The following is a 19031-nucleotide window of genomic DNA, read 5'->3' as shown; positions in this document are numbered from 1 at the left end:
TCACTGTAATCTAAATCTGACTGCACAGGGTACAAGGTAGGAAGGAAAGAAACCCAGTGTAGCTAGAATTCTATGCAGAGAGAAGATGCTCATTGATTTCCTACTTTCTGCCCCTGGATCCTCTGCTCAGTTCACACTCTAGTCTCCCCACCAAAACCCCATGATTCACATCCATGCTGTTTTGCAACACAGGAAAAACATTGTTAAACAGCATTTTGACTTGTGTCACTAACTAGAAGACCTGGGAGCTGACTCAGTACTCCAGTCTGCCTACTCATAATAGCACTGCTGGAGCTAGACATCGTATCTTTAAAGATCTGTATATATAGCAAGTTTAAACTATAAGGACTTACTACCATTCCTGCATGAGAGCAGGAAGTGCCATCCTAATCGGGGCAGATAGCTACATCTTGCATTTCATTTCATTTTGACTTTTTAAAAATGATACATGTGCTATTTATGCTATCTGTTGTGCTGGTTGCAGGTGGCAATCTTAGAGCCACCTCTAAGCAGGTTTACTTATTGCATGACCTGATTCTGGGGGAGCCCTGGGGCTGGCTCTGCAACAACCTTCCAAAATCCCCAGGGGAAAACCCTACACACGCTCAATCCTTACAGGTCCTCTTGCCTGCCCTGCAGGCAGGTCCCAGCCCGCAGCTATGCCGTCTGCCTTTGCAGTACCCCCACGGGCAGAGAGGGTGACCCAGGATTCTTCCTTACAGGGTGACAAAACCCATCACCATCAAAGGATGCAGAAGTCATCTGACACAGGCAGACTCTGGAGGCTGAGTTCAGGCTGGTTTCAGGGGGAGAAGGGATGGCTGCTGCAGGGTCACAGAAGTAACTTGGGGGTAAGAGCATTCCCAGAAGCAGTGTTACCAAACAGAGGGACGGGATCTGGGCAGCTGAGGGTGGGTTTCTCCGAACCACAAAGGCAATCGGAAATGGCGGTGGAAACTAAATGGAGTTCTGGAATCCCCAGATACTTTCCTTTCTGATTAAAAAAAAAAAGATATCTTTCTCTTTTAATTATTTTCATTACTATGGTAGTATCATTATATTCAGAACTTTCCAATTCATTTCACCCAAAACTATTAAGTAGTCATTGAATAGGCAGTTGAGGTAACAAATTCAGATTAAAACTTTGGTTTTTATTTCCCCAGTGTGCTGAAATCATCACTTCCAGGATGATTTTGGCTCGATATACTTCCACATGGTACTTGGTGAATGCAGAGAGTGCACATGCAGGACGTTACCATGGCTTTGCTGAGATACGGCTATTTGTTAAGTAACTTACGGTAACATAACTGGTTTTAACTGTATCTGCAGATCCTAACTTTCAGCGAGGAGTTTTACAGTCTGGTGGTGCTAGCCCCACCTTCAGTCCTTCAAGCACAGGCTTTGCAAAGACTGTGCCACTTGGTCTCCTGGCACGTGAAAAGGGGAAATGGGGCAACTGTTCACAAGCTTGAAATAGCATGTTTCAACTTAGGGAGTTGACTTTATGCCAGGTATAACTTTGTAGAAAATATATGAATTATGAATACTGGGTTAAGACGCATGGAAAAGAGATGTCTCTGCTTTATGTTAGGAAGTATTGATTTGCATATAAACAGTTGCAGGAGATTTACTTTAAAACTGATGCAATTGTGTGGCTGAAATAACCTGTTAGCAATTAGGATTTTGAGCAGGATAGGTATAGAAGGAAGGAAAAATGGGACTTGATTAGTACCAGAAAATTCCCAGAGCATACCACATGTCCTTATATCCAATGATTCACACTGAAATCCACAGTGCCTGAAGGGAAGTGCCTATAGGTACTGCCACTGCAAGGGACAGGCACAGACTATCCTGTTTGCTCATCACAGGATCATTCCTTCATTCCCTTCACACACACTCTTCCCAAAGTCACTGGGAAGCTAAAAATATCTCACAGCATAGATGTGAGTCTTACAAGCACAACTGAAGATTTGTTTTCTAGGACAGTGTTTGAAATGCATGGAGGAATCAGTTAAACATTCAGTTTCAGCCAAATATAAATGAATATGAATTAAGAGTTAGTGTGCCTGAATTAAATGTTGTTTTATATTAAATCTACTGATGAATATTTGTATTCCATTAGATCTTCAAAGAGGGGTTTTTTTCCCGAAAAAATTGACACCACAAACTTAACAGTCCCTGTTGTTGAAGCATGACAAAAAGTCATGAGGTTGACTCAAGATCAGAAATGTTCTAAAAAGAATGCAAGAATTTTTCTTTGAACTTACGTTTCACAGTTTCAAGCCTTTCTCCTCCAAGGGCTAAAAATTTTATGATGAAAGTTCATGTTCCCACTTAAGACCATGATTCCTAGACACAAGGCTTTAAAAGAGAAACAAGAACTAGAAGGGGGCTGGTCAGTGCGTAAGCCTGGCAAGTGTCACAGGATAAGATTCAGAGTCTGCTTTGGGGAGTGGGAGATGGATTCTTCATGTACCCAAGGCCTCCAGAGCAATTCAGAAAGTTTACTGCAAGGGACCACCTGAGCATCAGCTCCCACTGGTGCCTCCAGGGAAGCAGTGTGTAACATTAGAGAATCCCAGACATGCACATCAGGCAGATCAGTGCCTGGATCAGTGCCCAGATGGATCTCGTCTTTGTACATGAAGCCTGCCTGATGGGCTCAGGTGCTGGGGAGTTCGATAGGCAGAAACTGGCATTTTTTCATCAACAGTTTCATTGTCATTAATAGTATAGATTTACCAAAAATATGGGGAAGAAACTTAAGAGGTTTCTCTATCCAGAAAGTAGAAGATAGGAGAGGGTCGCCCATCCGTATGATGGCTCAGGTGAAGTTCCTGCTGACTACAGAGTCAGTGGTAGCTCCTTCCCTTGGAAGGAAGGGACTTTCACAGGATACCAATGACAAGTCCAAAAGAAGAGGAAGGACTAATTCTGCTGCCTCCTAGGTGCATAGTCTATGAAAGAGGGGAGTTTCATGGTCTGAATCTGCCCTTCATGTTTCTGTGCCCCAGTTCCCTGAGCTAAGTACATCAGGCAAATCACAGTTTGCCTGTGAGACTTGCACGTGTTTGGGGATTACTATAATGTACAACCACATTTGCAGTTTTTACCCATAACATTTATCATGTTGGGACCCTAATCTTGGTGAGGTCTCTCAGATGTTTTGGTAGATATAGTGAACTTTTTTCCTCTCTAAACATATAAACTGTTCTTGAGCCATCACTGTTTTGCTGCTGAGTGTCAATGTGAATTGCCAAGCATGAAATATTGTCCACAGCTTGAAGACCTACAGAATATTCTCATGAAACTATCATTTTCAGAGATACAGTGGATAAAAACAAAGCTATATTGCTGATTTTTAAAAAAAATTAATCCATTTTAAGTGCAAACATTCAAAGATAATGAAAAGCTGCTGCAACAACAATTCTCCCTGCGTAACTGCTGTTACTGGGTTGAATATGCCATTTGTAAGGTTTAAATTGCTTTTGCAGTCAAGTGTTGTAATCCATTAGTGATAAGAAAAGGTATTTGTCTATCGGTTGTGGTTAACTACATTCCTTGTATTAGAAACAATTTAGTCTCTTATGTGAACCCAGTGCAGGAAATTGTTTAGAGAGAGTCTGGCTGCAGAGCTGGAAAAATAGAGTAGTTAGTGCTCCCTTCCCCCAGCAGCAATGTGATGTATAACTGAATACTGACAGCTAACAACTTAACCTTTAAGAGTGTTGCACAGAACAGCACTACATACTTTTACTCAAAGGATTTCAATTGCTTCACTCTAACTCCTTCTAAGTAAAGCTGTGTAGAAAAAGTCATGCTTTTCAGCTCTTCCTGGGATTTTTCTCTTTAAACAGTGATGTTCCTTCTTTTGTCTGTTAAATTATGTTAATTAATTATTTATATATTTTTAGATAATTTCATTACTCTTACAATAAATAAATCATAAATCTCTGGACAAATGGAAGAAAACTTCATTTGGTTCTCGTAAATGGGAACTGCAATTTCTCTGTAAAAGCTATCACATCAGATTTGCTACCAACCATGTTGCCTTCCTTTGGGTTTTGGAACAGTGCTTGCTAAATATTATCAGCTTTGCATGTTTGGCTAAACTTTAGTGGTGAATCAGTAGATTTCCTAGGGTTTCTTTTTCCTCTGTAAAGATGCTGACAAACGTTGCAACAGACCTCTAACGTATGATCTAACACAGTAAAGCATGATGCGTATTACATATCACAGACTCATCGAAATCAGAGATAGGAAAGACACATTACATGGTAACATCAACCCCCATGCTGGCACTGAACTGGTATACTAATAATCTTGGCCACTACCTGCTATCTGCCTTATTAACATCCCATAGCAGAATGCAGAATTAGAAATTATTTTAGGATCCATAATACACTGCACAAGTACAAAGCAAGATTTTTTCTAAATATTTTAAAGTAATAATTCAAAAGCACTGCAACCGCGAGTCTTTCTGATTGTAATTCAGTCATCTCCTTATATGTTTATTATTACAACTAAGTTTCATTTTCTAAAATAGTTGATCTCATAGGAAAGCATGGCCTGTTAGAGATTGGTCTCAACCTATCCTGAAACCCCAAAGCAGCCTTCCTTTGGGATTTAAGGGCTGCGGCTGTTCCAGCAAATTCAAGATGTGCCTAGAAAGCTTAGCATCTAGACAAAAGCTGCAGTCATTGGACTGTACAACACCTGATAGCATACATAGGATCCTTGTATTCTACTGTTTAAAATAATCCTTGCCGAGTATGAAGTTTTTAGGTTTCCAGAGGCTTGCTGTTTGCTGGCAGTCTTTACTTTGTCCTGTAAAACACCTGAATTCTATTTTTGGCAGGGGAATTGGAATATGAATATTGCAGAAGTCAGCTTTCCCACCTAATGTATTTGGCAGGAGGAGCTCTGAACTACAGGGAAGGCCGGCTGAACCCCCAGAGAAGGACGGTTTACAGTCTTAGGAAAGCAAGCAGTGGAAGAGAAGACTCAAACTGCGTTACCTAGGGTTTACTTATCAGGAGTGTAGCAGAACTTAAGCTACTGATTTCTGAGAAAGAATATAGACTCTGTGCCAGGACCATGTCTTCCTTACAAAGGCTAGGCATCTAGCCACACAGTGATAGCATATTCTTCACAGCAAATAATCACATTAATACCAAATTCTTTCTTGTGGAAAGCATTTGGAAATCATACATCATCATCAACGTGAATATTTCCTGCTATCCTGCTGCCAGAGTGCTTCCAGCAAAGCCTGCAAGAAGAAACTAGGCATTTAGTGATGGTGGTGCTTGCAGCTGAGTGGGAGGGCACTAATGCCACAGCATCTGAGTGGGTCAGATTTCTGTTATGGTTTTAATCTGTGTTCATCTGACAGTGATTCCGACTTGTTTTCATTGAGCATAACCATATGTTCAGTTTTCAACAACACATGAAAAAGTAAGGGCACTGTTCACAAGCTGAAATGCCTTAACAGAGAGGGAAAGGATAATGCTGCATCTGCACCACCATTCATTATTTATCTTCAAAGACTGGGTTAGATTTACTGCATCTGTCAATCATCTCCAAGCACTTACTCCATTTTTTCCCCTCTTTGTAAATCACATCCATCATATCTACTGCTGTCAGGCAGATAGTAAAAGGTATCTCCCCCCTGAAGGGCCTCTCCAGCTGAAAGCAAAACAAGCACCTGATAATCCATTGGAAACCCGGCAGGATATAAATATACCTGCAGTATATCAGGTCAGAGCAACCAGAGGGAGTCTGAAGGTTGGAACACCAGGGTGCTCTGTCCAGCCAAGTCCAGTTCACATGAGCATCCCTTCTTGTATGTCTCAAGTTGTCCTCAAATGGGAACAGTTCATCCCGTCTCTTAAAACTTAATTTCACCCCACCCTCGACATTTACTTTGCCTTCTTGATTCAGGTAATGCAGTAAAATACTTATCCAGCATCTGCTCTATGTGCAGCTGAGATTTCTGCTGTGGTTTCAGGCAGCCTCTGCCTCCACAGCCATAAAAGAAGGCAACGCTGGAATAAACATAGCTTTGTCCTTGCATAGAAGGTCTAAACTCTGTGGGACAATCCTCACTGCCTGCTAAGCCTGATGCAAGTTCACAAGTATTTGACAATTTACATTCTACTTTGGATTACATTTTTTCTCACATCCTGTTTCACACAGCAAGGGTGACTGGAATTAGATACTTGGCGCTCACCTGACAGATAAATATCCTCCAAGCTGTAAATAGGAAGCCAGTTCTGGTTTTGGCCATAAATAAAGTTGTATGAAATAGTAACTATAGGAGGGCAGACTTCAGGCTCCATGTTGTAAACATTGTCAGATGCAGAAAATAGTTTCTGGATTTTATACAAGGTATTAGACTATCAAGATGTGATTACAAGGCATACGTTTTTCTGGAAGCCTATTTATATGCAGCTGAACACTGCTTTTGATTCATGAAGCTCCTTTTTTATATAAAATGCAGTTTGGCAAGTTTTAGCACTTAGTTAACTAATTCCCACCAGAAATACTGAAAGCATGGTTTCCATTTATAGCAAAATGGATTAAGCTGATTTAGAAATACAGTATGTTGACAGTACTGTTTAAAAGCATATGGACAATTTGCTCCTTTCTTCTTCATGACAAAAGTGAGTGGTAACCATCAAATGCTGTGCATCAGAATGCTAGCCTCTACTTTTTGTAAAGATCAGTGTAATCTTTTCCAGTTGTAAAATCGAATCCAAAGTAGCCTGATTTATTGTTCTTTGCTATCCTCAAAAGGCACTAAGGCATCTACACAGCCCATTCTAGGCAAATTTAGTGTAAATCGCTGCATGGAGTTTTACAGAATGTGACTTTGATTGGTACAATAGTTCACAACACTAGGTATTATTTAATTGCAAGTATTTGGTGATGATTTTCTATTAATTGCTAAAGCTTATGCTAGTATAACTCCCAGGCTTCAAGAGATCTATGACAATATGAAACAAATGCAAAAGGAGAAGAATTATGGTTTGTTTGTTATTAGCACATGTCTCGTTGGAGCCTCTAATTAAATATTCTATTTGTCCTTTATGGAAAGAAATGTTCTTGGAGAATTCTGCAGTAGAAGAGAAACAAATCTCAGTGCAAAAGATGCATGTCTGTATTTAAATATTTATGTGTACAAACACAGTGTGCCCTTATAGAATGAAATAAAAGTATTCATAATGAATATAGAAAATAGATTTTGTTTTTCAATCAAAGGCATGACTCAAAAAAAAATAAAAAGACAGCACAGTATTTCATGGCTACCTAGGCCACATTTTCTGCTGCTCTTACTGATGTCAAGCAGTTTCTGATTCTGATTATCCCCACTGACTTTTATTAGGTTGGAAATGGATATATCTACTGAAGTCAATGATAGAGGATTTGTTAACGATCCTAGGCAATAGCCTAGCCTATGAAAAGTCCTAATCACCCAGAAAGTATATAAAGGTTCTTACTAGACACTGAAATTGATCTTTTCCTTGAAATACTGGAAGAATAACTGACTGGCATCATCCAGCAAAGTAATGAACCACAGGGTAAAACCACATCACTCTCTCGGGCAAAGATAAGCAGTTATTCCTTGATTCTCCTCCAAGAATATTACAGCAACTCTCTGTAGTTCTAAAGGCAGAATTGTACCGTTGTCTCTGCCAGTGTCACCTGCTAATCCTGCAGGTCAGAGGTCTGTGAGCGAAGTGCAATACACCCCGTGCACAGCTCTAATACAGAGAGAGTAACATTACAGGGAAAGCTGCCACTGTCACAGTAGACAGCAGGCATTTGTTATGTTCATCCTCTTGGGCTGCCATCTACCAAAGGATGCAGGTAATAAAGCTCAGGTTTTTCATATAGGCACCAAAAAAAAAAGGTATCAGAGCAAGAAATGATGCTGTGTATCTCCCCCCACCCGAGACATTTAGATTTAACTCAAACATCTGCACAATTTTGTATTCACAGAGCCCAAGAGAAATATGCATACTGTGGTACAGGAGACTAAAGGGAAGAGGTGGGAAGATCCATGAGCAAATCCATGTAGCAAGTCCTGCCCTCAAGTGTAGGGAATTCTTTTGAGACCTGTGTGAACAGTAATATTTCTTATTTACAGTAAGTGCACTGAACTGGAAAATGCAAACCCTCAACAAGCAGGGACTGAAATAATTTTCAGATGAAGTCAGTGAAACTTTGTGTGCCTACACTATCTGATATTCAACTCAACCTGCAGTCACTCTCTTTATCCATCTGCTGACTGCAGTATAGTGAATGAATAACACTGGATATTTTCTTACAAATATGCTAGACTAATGCCATGAATACTTTTGTTAATGACCCAGAACGTTCACAGTCTGTTTTAATTATTTCTTCTCCTTTTTACATCTCAATTATTATTAAAATAAGCAGAAGTTACCAAAAAGTGCTAGGAACAAAGTTGAAGCACGAAAAAGCAATATACTATTACAAAAGATTGTAAACAGCAGCAGCAGTCTGAGCAACTGTTTGCTCTCAGCAACACTGTCCAAAAAAAATTTGGTTCACAACAGTGTACTGATTCATGAAAATCGCACTTGCATCTGAAATCTGTATTTGGCTAAGGTACCTACATGTTGAATCACCAGGCAGGTGGTACCAAGCTGTCAGACTTAACACAGAAGGATCACAGAGCATTTCAGGAAAGTGATGTTTTAAATGGAACAGTCCAATGTGGTTTTTGTTGATCCTTAGGTATAGAGGATTTTAGAACTGTACTGACCAAAAAATACATACTTTTTTTATAGCTGCACCTCTGATAAGGAGACCTAAAAATAAGTATTTTGGGGCAGAAGGAATATAACACAACAAAAACCCCACGTTTCTCTGCTATTATTGTTACATACTGCAAATTGTGGTAATAATTTAATGAGTATCAAAACCTGGAAATACTGAATGGTTAAGCCAATAAAGAAAATATGTCAGAAAACAAAATTAATCCAGACAGGATTGTGGCAAAATTATTCAAACCCTCCCTTGCTAACAAATGTCAAGTGAAGATAATTTACATTCCTTTTAAGCAAAGCCATCAGATGTTTCGCTTAAAGACTAGCCAGTTAGAGAAGTATCCCCAAGACAAAAATACTGTGCACCCAAAATGCTCCATGGAAATATCACCTGCATAGCAATAAGCTTTCTAATGTTTACACTCCCTGCTTCTCATGGAAGACCATAACATGAGGCAAGTTTAGGTCTGTATTATTAAAGATTAGTCTGGTTACTATCAAGCTCCAGAGTCCCTCAAATATTTGAATGACTGTCCCTAGATAAGCCAGCTATTGACCACCAGATATATTGCATTAACTTTTAAATATATACACACATACAAAAAAATACATGTATGTATATACATCTTGAACACAATTTTCAGAACAATGTTTTTATGATTTAGTACTTTCCCAAAATAGATGCATACATCTGCAGACTTGAATACCTTACCCTTAGGAGTTTTAAAAAATACATATAATCATGCCACATTTTTGAGGAAAAAGTCCTTCCTATTCTGGGATCTTATTGCACTCAACTTTGTTATGGATACATCAGTGTCTCCAGGGCTAAGCGCACTGAAATAATTGTAATCCAATTGTGCTGAAATATTTAAAGGAGTTTGTTGCTGTAAGAACATTCCATTTGACTCAATCAAGACACACAGCCAGAATGTTTTCAGAAGTAGAAGTTATGGCTTTTATCCAACTTCTGTGAAAGTAAATGGCCAGGCTATCGTCTCTTTAATTTGGGCTTGGATTGGACTCCGCATTGCACCACCTGGTTCACGTAACAATTATTAGTGTTAAATAACTGGAGTTACCAGTTGTAACAGCAATTTACACAAGGTATATGGCTAGATATAATAGTAATTTGTTTTTCTCTGCCAGGTAGATACTGAGAACAGCAAGGAATGCCATATTTCAGTCTTACCTTTCATTAACTGCCCAACATACTGTGCTTTCAACCGAGCTCTTACCACCCATATAGTATTCCATCCCCCTGTTGGCTAAACATACTCCCCTATATGTGTTAGTATTTATTATTAATTTTGAAACATTTGAAACATGTAAGCACAATTTGTATAAGTCATTTCAGAATTTCAAAAATTTGAGATTTGGAGAAATTCTGATTACTTTAACTTTTCTAATATATGAAACTCTCATGTAATGCAAATCGGGACTTCCCCTCATTTTAAGTTATTCATGTGCATAGCAAATATATGGCCTAAATCTGAGAAAACAGCTGTGAAGTTTTTAAACATTATTGATAATAATCACTACAACTGTCACTCTTGGGACTTAGAGCATAGAAACCTTTCCGAGATGCTTTTTATAAGTCCACTTAGTTACTCATGCCAATATAGAATCATTTAGGGAGCAGGGGTCTGGCTTTTGCAGTATATATACCTTGAGACTCAGTTGCAGCATGCTTGCTCTGTCAGAACAACCTTCAAAACTTGAGGAGTGGGTTTGCCAAATCTCACAGGTAAACACACCAGTCTTAGCATGTGAGATGGTATTTACGCTACTGTCAATACTTACTGATCACGGTAGCCTATTAAAGTCCTGATACTTCACACCTTTTCTACCGAGGCATCATTTCACATGTTTAAGTAGTTCCAGAGAGCTTTTAGAAGAACCCAGTTCTGCTCCTTAGTTTACGCAGCCTCTGATTTTAATAGGACTGTTGACAAAGTTAAGCATGGGCATCAGCATAACCTTTGACTGTCATAAACCATATTTTGGCCTTGATGAAGTCACTGTTAGGTGTTGATGTTAACTAACATGCTGGGTGTTTGCATAAAACTAATCTGAACACAGACCCTGATTTGTGTTTCTGATTGTCTCCCTGTGAACGTTTTTGCTTCCAACATTCAGAAGCCTATAGAAGACTAACCCTAGTGACTCACACAAGGTCAGAGTCGAGAATGGAGTCCTGTTTTTATACAAAAGCCCTCTCAGGCCATGGCTCAAAAGAGTAGACCACACTTACATTGATATAGCAATGATATACAAAAGTGTACATTTTCAGCCTTTAACTTGTAATCTCCTGATTTTTGGTTATTTCATTTTACAAAGGGTTTTTTGGTTTCCTTTTGTTTAGCTTTTGGCCTAGTGGCAAACTAAGAAAAAGATGTACAGAAAAAGCACATTTATCCATTGCAACTGTTAAATCTTTCATCTTTCTGCAAAGCCTGCTGATTGTTTATCTCATGATTTACACTAGGTGAAGATGTGGCCTGCAATTACAGCCTGATGAGATCAGTGTATTTCCTTTGGTAACAACTGATGCTTCTAATAAGCAATCTGTATCAGTGGAAGAATGAATGGGGCAACTAGGATTTGATTCATGACTTCATCATAGGAATTAAGAGGGGAAAGGGACCCCATTAGCAGAATTTTATAACATTGCAATTGTAAACAACAAGGAAAAAAACCTACAGCAAAAACACAAGTGAATAAAGAAATGCTAATCCTTTTGTCCTGTGGCAATCAAGTGTTTTCTAGGTAGGGATGCAAGGCACTCAAGGCAATTTGAACACTTCTACCATAGTTAATATTTGAGAACTGTCCTGAAACTTTTCAGATGAAGCCCTGCTTTCAGCATTCACCTCTGCTAATAGAAATCAAGGGTAAATTGTGACCACATGGTCAATCTTACTCCTGAAGTCAGAGTGAGGAAACATGCTGATGGAAATCAGCTCAGAAATATTCAGTGAAATATTTCCAGATTTTCTAACCCAAGTCTGATGATCCAGTTCCAAGAAAAGATAATGCAAATTTTATAAACGCAAACCAGCTGCTTCCTTTAAATCAGCATAATGTTGTCTTTCAGAAATGTGCCAGAAAGCTGAGCATACTGAAGAATGAATTTGCATTGTTAGTTTTGAAACAACTGTCATTTATCTGCAGTAAACTCGTTATTTAAAAATCATTGCATCTTAAGGCTTAAATTAAAATCTTTTGAAATTACACTTTTAAAGCTCCATTAAATGGTACTGTGTGCTGTCCTGAATAGTGCATGTGTAGTTGTGTATGTTCTAACAAACCATTAACACTTCCTTGACATGTCAATTATTTTTCTTTCAGTATCTAAACCATGCAAGGTAGGCCTGTTAGAAAATTTAACCGTGATTACTAAGCATAACATGCTTTGTCAACTTCCTCTTCTCATTTCTGGGGTACAGATTGCATAAGTGCATAATGTGAAAATGCATATTTTCCACTGCTAGTTTGTCCCTTATCTCCTGCATTGGTTCATCTTCCAGATTTTTTTCTTTATGTGGCCAGCTTCACAGCCCTAAAGATGCCTTCTAGTCCATCCTCAGACTCGCCAGTAGCAGGGAAGCTTTGAACCACTCTTCTGCTCTGCACAAGTAGAGCTCCATGAAGCTTGCCATTCAACTCTTGGCTTTTCCACTGCTGGCACTGGGTGACATTTTCTGATGCAAGATGACTATTTACCTTAAGTCAAATAGTCAAGTTGGCAATTTTTGTGCACTATTTTAGTCAGATTTGTAGGTATGCCCTAGTTCCTTGCATTTCCTTTATGCTAGACACTGTACATGTACTCTAGCCAAACCTCTTCCTGTGTTTGTATTGGCCCATGATAGGAGAAAAGGAGTTATTCTAACCTTCTTTCGAAAGATTTAAAACCAAGATATATAGACTTGTTCAGGGCAATACAAGCAATCTGTGGTAGACTTGGAAAGTAAGCCCAGATCTCCCAAATTCTATCCCAACATGGCGAGCTTATGAACATAGAGTATTTGCAATGTAGCTTGTTCTGAAAATAGAGTTTTCATTTACATTTTGAGCTGTTGGCTCTCATAACTGTTGTCATGAACAGTTGGCTTGGTCAGTATGAAAGTCCATTGACTACCCTCATGCAGAGGTCATGAGAAGCGTGAATGAGCCCAAAAAACTTTACTCTGGGTTTGAGGGAACAAAGTGAAGCTCACTTGAAACTATCTGACTTTCACCAGATTGTTTGTTAGAATTATATTAAACACCAAAGTGCACAGTGTTAAAGAATACACACTGAATCAAGGTTTAAAACTTAAACTAGAGTTTTAAGAACTGGAGAAATTTGTTTCACCATTAGATGATTGAAATGTAGCTCCTTTTTCATACCAGTGGAAGAGCTTAACCCATCCTGTTGTTCCACCTTTTCAAGAAAATAGTGATACTATTTTATAGCAAAAATAAAATAAAAATGAGTAATTATTAAAGCCTTTACCACTACCTTTCTCCTCACCTCTAACAGCTGTTGTAGTGAGTTTTTTATAAGATGGGATTTTACATTTCCTGACCTAAATGGCTGCATAGTCTTAGTGGACTGCAATTTGCTACATGGTCACCAACTATATTTTAGTGGTATGAAAAGTGCCATCGGAATGTAGTAAAGCACAGCTGGCACTGCTTGAACCTAAGGAATGAAACTAGAAGCAGCACTGGTATTATTTTTAATGATAAAGAAATCAATTTTCAAGCACTTAATTGGTGTCGCAAGCCTTGTTTTTCTCCTTGTGCAAACGTCTGTCAATGCTTACTTAATTTAGTAACTCATTGAGGATTCTGAAAATATAGGTGATGTCATTTTCAATTGTATATCCTTCGAATTTCAAAATTACCTTATTGAACAATATATAGGCTAAAATCTACCACAGTGATTTAGAGGCAAACCCAGTGTGAGACAATGTTTTACTATGGAACACAATGAACACCTTAAATTGTTGGCTAAGAAACAGGATGAATAATCCAATACAGGTAGGGACATCAGTACAAGATAAATAAAAATATTGAGACTGACCACCATGTTTATACATGCAAAATTTCTTGTCATCATATTATATTCAAACAACCAAAGACTTTTCATAGGTGGTCATTTTAAATATTGGGAAGTAGGGATTTACTACAACTGTACCCATTGCTATAGAGCAGAAGATATCCCTTAAGCGCTAATATCACTAGTAAAAATGAAAAGCTGATTTCAACAAGTCTTTGCTTTCATAGAACACTGTACAGCACTAGAAAGTATATACCTCATTAACAAACCACAGTCTGTTCTAATTTAGACACATGTAAATAACACTGGAGTTGTTCCAGATTCATATCAGTGTAATTGATAGCAGAATTTGGGTAGTATATATACACACACACACACACACACATATATATACAATAAGCTTTCCTCACACTACTGTATATAAGGTTTTTAGAATAAGGAAAGCTACTTCAAAAAAAAAAAAAAAAAGCAACTTGTATTTTGGATTACAGATTTTTGCCAGAACAATCTTTTGCTTATTTGATCCTGAAGCGTATTAACTTCTGCAATTCCAAATAATTGATTCTCCCTTGATAATCAGAGTTCAGGTTTAGGTTTCTGGACTGTTTGTCTTACAGTGTTTTGTACCTTGTCTTGGAAAGTACTATGTGAGAAGGCCAGCAGTGAGCAATTAGAGTTTACTGTATTTCTGGCTGGATCATGGCATAGGCTGGATATTTGGCTGATGTCTTTTACTCTCTATGCAATTGTATTAATGTCTTTCATATGTTAAGAACCCTTTTCATCAGAATATCTCAGCCATTTATAAAGGTGGCTGAGTGCTGTTGGCCATGTTTTTACAGATGGAGATCTATAGGTGCAGGGGGGTGATGCAAGGGGCAGAAGGCAGTCCTAGAAACCAGTTTATTGGATCTTATTCTGCACTCCAACCACTGGATTCTGCTGTCTCCATATAGATTTAAAGGATTAGTTGTAAACTAAGCCAGTTTTACAAAATGCATTCAAGTTGCACTGGCTATTTTTGCTATGTTCAGAAATAAGTAGCAGCGCCTAACAATGTAATGGTAGGGCAACCACAATAAAGATCCTTGTGAATTCAGACTGGGTTATGCTAGTTAGATGCTCTGGGGAGTGTTTGGCAACGCTGTCATTAATTTTATCATCCACAAAGTGGTTCATCTGTAAACCAGTGGCAAGGGCCACATAATGGTTTTCCTTGTTCAAGCAGAAGAGAGGAAGAGGAGAATTTTAGCAGTTTCAAAGGGGCAGCTGGTAGACTGAAACCTCATCAAAATGCCTTAAGCAAATTATCACTCATTCTTCCACAGTAATCTCTGGCACTTGAACAGCCCCTTGGGATTGTGGGCAGCTAGGCACAAATTAGAGCAAACCTGAATTGCTCCAAGTTTTTGTCAGGAGCTCAGTCTTCTCAACCAAAGCATGAAAGGGCTGTTTTAGCCTCCACCTCCAGGAGAAATCTTCAGCTTAACAGACCTAAGAAGCACTGTCTACCAGAAAGACTTTGATAAGGACTCAACTGTAGGCCTTGAACTGGATCAAAGAAATAAACCTTTTCATCCACAATGAAATACAACCTTTCCCAGTTCAGTTTTATGCCTGTTGCTTCTCTTCCTTAGCAGAGGCTCACAAGGATGCAACCAGTGTAACAGGCAAAGTGCCAAAACCCAGAAAGATCCAACCCATAACAGACAGCAATTCTTCACCTAATACAATTAAAATGCTATTTTGATAGCAATGTAAAACAGCCCATTAAAAATAAAAACACCACTGATAAAGCAGGGCAGCGATAGCGACATGTCCTACCCATAGTTCAGTGATCGCAAGCCAGGTCTGCGGTCAAGCCAAGAAGTCCAAACAACTCAGGAACAGGGCTGGAGGGTGGTGTACCTCCAGCACAGCTCAGGAAGGACTGAAGTCCCGGGGCTGAGCTTAAGTGGACTTCTGGGCCCATGGGTGGGGAGGGCAGAGCCCCCAGGTGAGGCTGGTCAGGGCCACCAAGGCCTCTGAGTGCCCCAGGCAGTCCCTGTTTCTCCCAGGGCAGGACAAAGATCTCCTTCTGTTGGTTAGGCAGGATGACCTTAGGGTCCCAGAGCCATATTCTGCTCTCACGTGTATCACAGCCTAAATCTGGAGTGAATTTGTTGCGGTTGTAGGACCCTTAAAGTGCCACATCTCTTTTGCGCCGTCAAGAAACAGCACAGCTTTACTTCCCTTGTTCTCCCTCTTTTTTACACGCTCCTTGAAGGTGCCAGTCTTTCCGCAAGCGGTGCGTGCCATCGACGGTATTCTCAACCTGTGCAGAGTCCCTGTCACCAGGAGACTGGCAGTTCCCCCTTCGAGAAGCGAAGGACGGGAATAGCAGGGTTGCTGCAGGTCACTGCACCACCGTGAAAGTTCACACGCCACCTGCTATAGCCCTGACAGGTTACCCGTAATAAAATAACGTTATTTCAGAAACATGTGAGGTCTAGCTCAGCTACTTGGGCTCACCAGCAGGCTGCTCTGCCCCATTTCAGTGACAGTATGTGGCAACAGCAGGTCCGGTGTGACTGGTTATAACAGTTTCACATGTTTTGCTTTTTAAGTTGATTCCTTCTGCTGTTGTATCTTCCATCTGAAAGAGAAGTTTCATGTGTAGCTTGAGTAAGGTGGGGGACAGTCTGGCATTGACCCATGGCAGTTAGAGACTCCGTCTTTATGCTGATTCCTGTGTGCTCCATGCAGTTTTCCCATTCCCTCTTTGCCTGTCTGGAAGGACTACCGGCCGTGCTTTCTTCTTAAAGAGAGTGATAAATAGGAGCTTTTTAAGCTTTTCCCAATTCCCTGTACAAATGTATAAGACGAGTAACCTGCTTACTTGTCCTTAGTAGAGTAATTTGCTACCATCACTACCCTAACTAGACAAAAATACTTGCTTTCTCACATAAGACTAACAGGTACACCCAGAAGAGAAAATACACATACATGCTGGGGAGGAGGTGGTTTTGTTTTTCCTTCTCTTATTGTAGGCTCATTGGTAAAGCTCTAAAAACCAGCGCTGGCCACAGTGGCTGTGTAGCAGTTTGTAGTCCCATATGTATGTTCACTTACACTTTTCCTATTTTTGCTTATTATTCTGAGAACAGTAAGCCCTCTCCCTTTCCCCATTTACCCATTTCTTAAAACTCTTCTCCAGCCAGGGCCAGATTTTGCTTGTCCTGCTCACATGAATGACCCACTGGTCCCCCATCACGCCAGGGCAGGCTGCAGGATGGGGTCCCTCTCATGCACCCACCCAAGGCGGCAACCGCTGGGGCGCACGGGCGGCCGCGTCCCCGTTTCTCCCCTTCTTTCCCTTCCCTCTGCCGGAGGCAGCCCCGTCTCCTGAGGTGCTGGGCTGCTGTAACAGGATCTCCCCGCTGCTCCCTGCTCCGGACTTTTGTTTTTCTTGGCACACCGCTCACTGAGACACTTTAGAACAGAAAGCAAGTCAAAGCGCTTTTGGCTTACTTCCTCGCCTCTTCTCCCCCCTTTCCTTTCTTGAAACAGTTTATGAATAAAATAGCAATATTCTCTCTTAAAAGCATTCAGCTACAATGTTAAAATTTGGATTGTGAGAACTCTTTTCAGTGTTTAGAAGTGGCAGATGTTTGCAACAGGCACAGCGGGGAAAAAGCCATCCCGGATTCCTGCTGCAGGAAGTTAAGGTGCAGGCTCGATTTTTGGTAGAAATATGAATCCCCGTAGATCACTTGCTGCATATTTTAATGACATTTAAACATAACCAGATACAATTAATACTTGAGAAGCAGGGAGCTATTCGAAGCAGCAGGATCTGAAAGTGCTGTGTTCAACTGAAGACTTATTCACCATTCACTTAGAAATGGGCTGAAAACAGTCTGTAGGAAATTAACTAAAATAACATTTTGCCCAAATGGAATATTTTAATTCATGCTAATATGAAATGCTAAGAAAATATATGTATCTGTAAAGGATTCTTGTGAGCATAAAACAAATGATACTTCCCCTGCTTCTTTGTCAGCATGACTGAGATTTCTAGAAAATGTGAAGGAATTTTAATCTCTCGTGACTGTGTAGCACAGTGCTTGAGTCTATATGGGGGATGGAAAATTTACATGCACCTGGAAGCAAACATAAATCACAGTCAGCCCAAGCACTTTGCAGACTCCACAGCCTCCTCCAGCTAGCTATCTACATATTGCAACTCATTCCAGACATTTTCAAGACCAGAATATCTGCTGCATGTTTTTTAACACAGCGGCACTGCACCATTTACACTCGCACAACAACTTCGAGGGAGTTAAGCTGTTAGACTGTGTAATCTGGCATAGTCATGGTTTGGCCTAGTCTTCCGTGATTTTACCCTAGTTGAGGATCTGGTCCATGAAATAGGAAAGTGAGAGCAGCTGGGACTCAACAGAAAATCTGTCACATCTATAGAACCATAAAGAAACAGCATGTGATCCGAATACGCTCAAGTTTGCAGTTCTTCAGCATAGATCTGCTGGCATCAAGGGCTGTGGGACTGACACCAGCTGGGAATTCACCCCAGCATTTCCCTAAGTTCACACTAGCCATGTGAAGATAGTAACCCATTTCTTCTTCATTTACCATTCCCTCTATGACAAAAGGAAATCAACTGCAAGAGATACCGTCTCAGAACAAGCCCGCACTGCGGTATCTTTGCAAAGGCATAAGGCAGGACGTTCAAGGCTGTTTCTCCCCAGGAACTACAGGCTGAGAGCTCTGCTCGTACGTACCTGGAGGCACGTGTGTGCAGTCATGGGAATGCTGCATCCTTTGAGAGAACCAGGTGAATCCTGCCATAGAACTGTCATTTCTAGTACATAAATATCTTGCACAAATATAAGTGTAGGTCTGAAACTTAGTATCACGTAAGAGTTTAGGGAGAAAATAAACCAACATATTGTAAGTTCTCCTAGCAGAATAATAAACAAAAAATCCATATCTCTGTGTTAGTGCAATGCCGGAGGTTTGGTTGCCAGGCTTTGCATTTAATCTTACCTACATTATTGCAGAAAATTAAAGACATCTGAGAAATCAGAAGGAATTCCAGATATACTCTATAAAATGTTGATACAATACTGCAGTTGTACAAGTACCTACAGATAAATCTTACTTTTTGATGACTTTGATAAGTATGT

At 39.9% G+C, this 19031-nt stretch overlaps 1 protein-coding gene across 1 annotated transcript in view; it reads left to right on the top strand.

The window, feature by feature from the left end:
- Nucleotides 1-19031, top strand: part of PDZRN3 (PDZ domain containing ring finger 3) — a 149978-nt gene that overhangs the window by 29277 nt on the left and 101670 nt on the right. The window lies entirely within an intron of this gene.

This window comes from Aquila chrysaetos, chromosome 20 (genome assembly GCF_900496995.4).
Source record: "Aquila chrysaetos chrysaetos chromosome 20, bAquChr1.4, whole genome shotgun sequence".
Classification (NCBI taxonomy): domain Eukaryota; kingdom Metazoa; phylum Chordata; class Aves; order Accipitriformes; family Accipitridae; genus Aquila; species Aquila chrysaetos.
The sequence above is the reverse complement of the archived record's forward strand: the minus strand, read 5'-3'. Positions and strand labels throughout refer to the sequence as shown.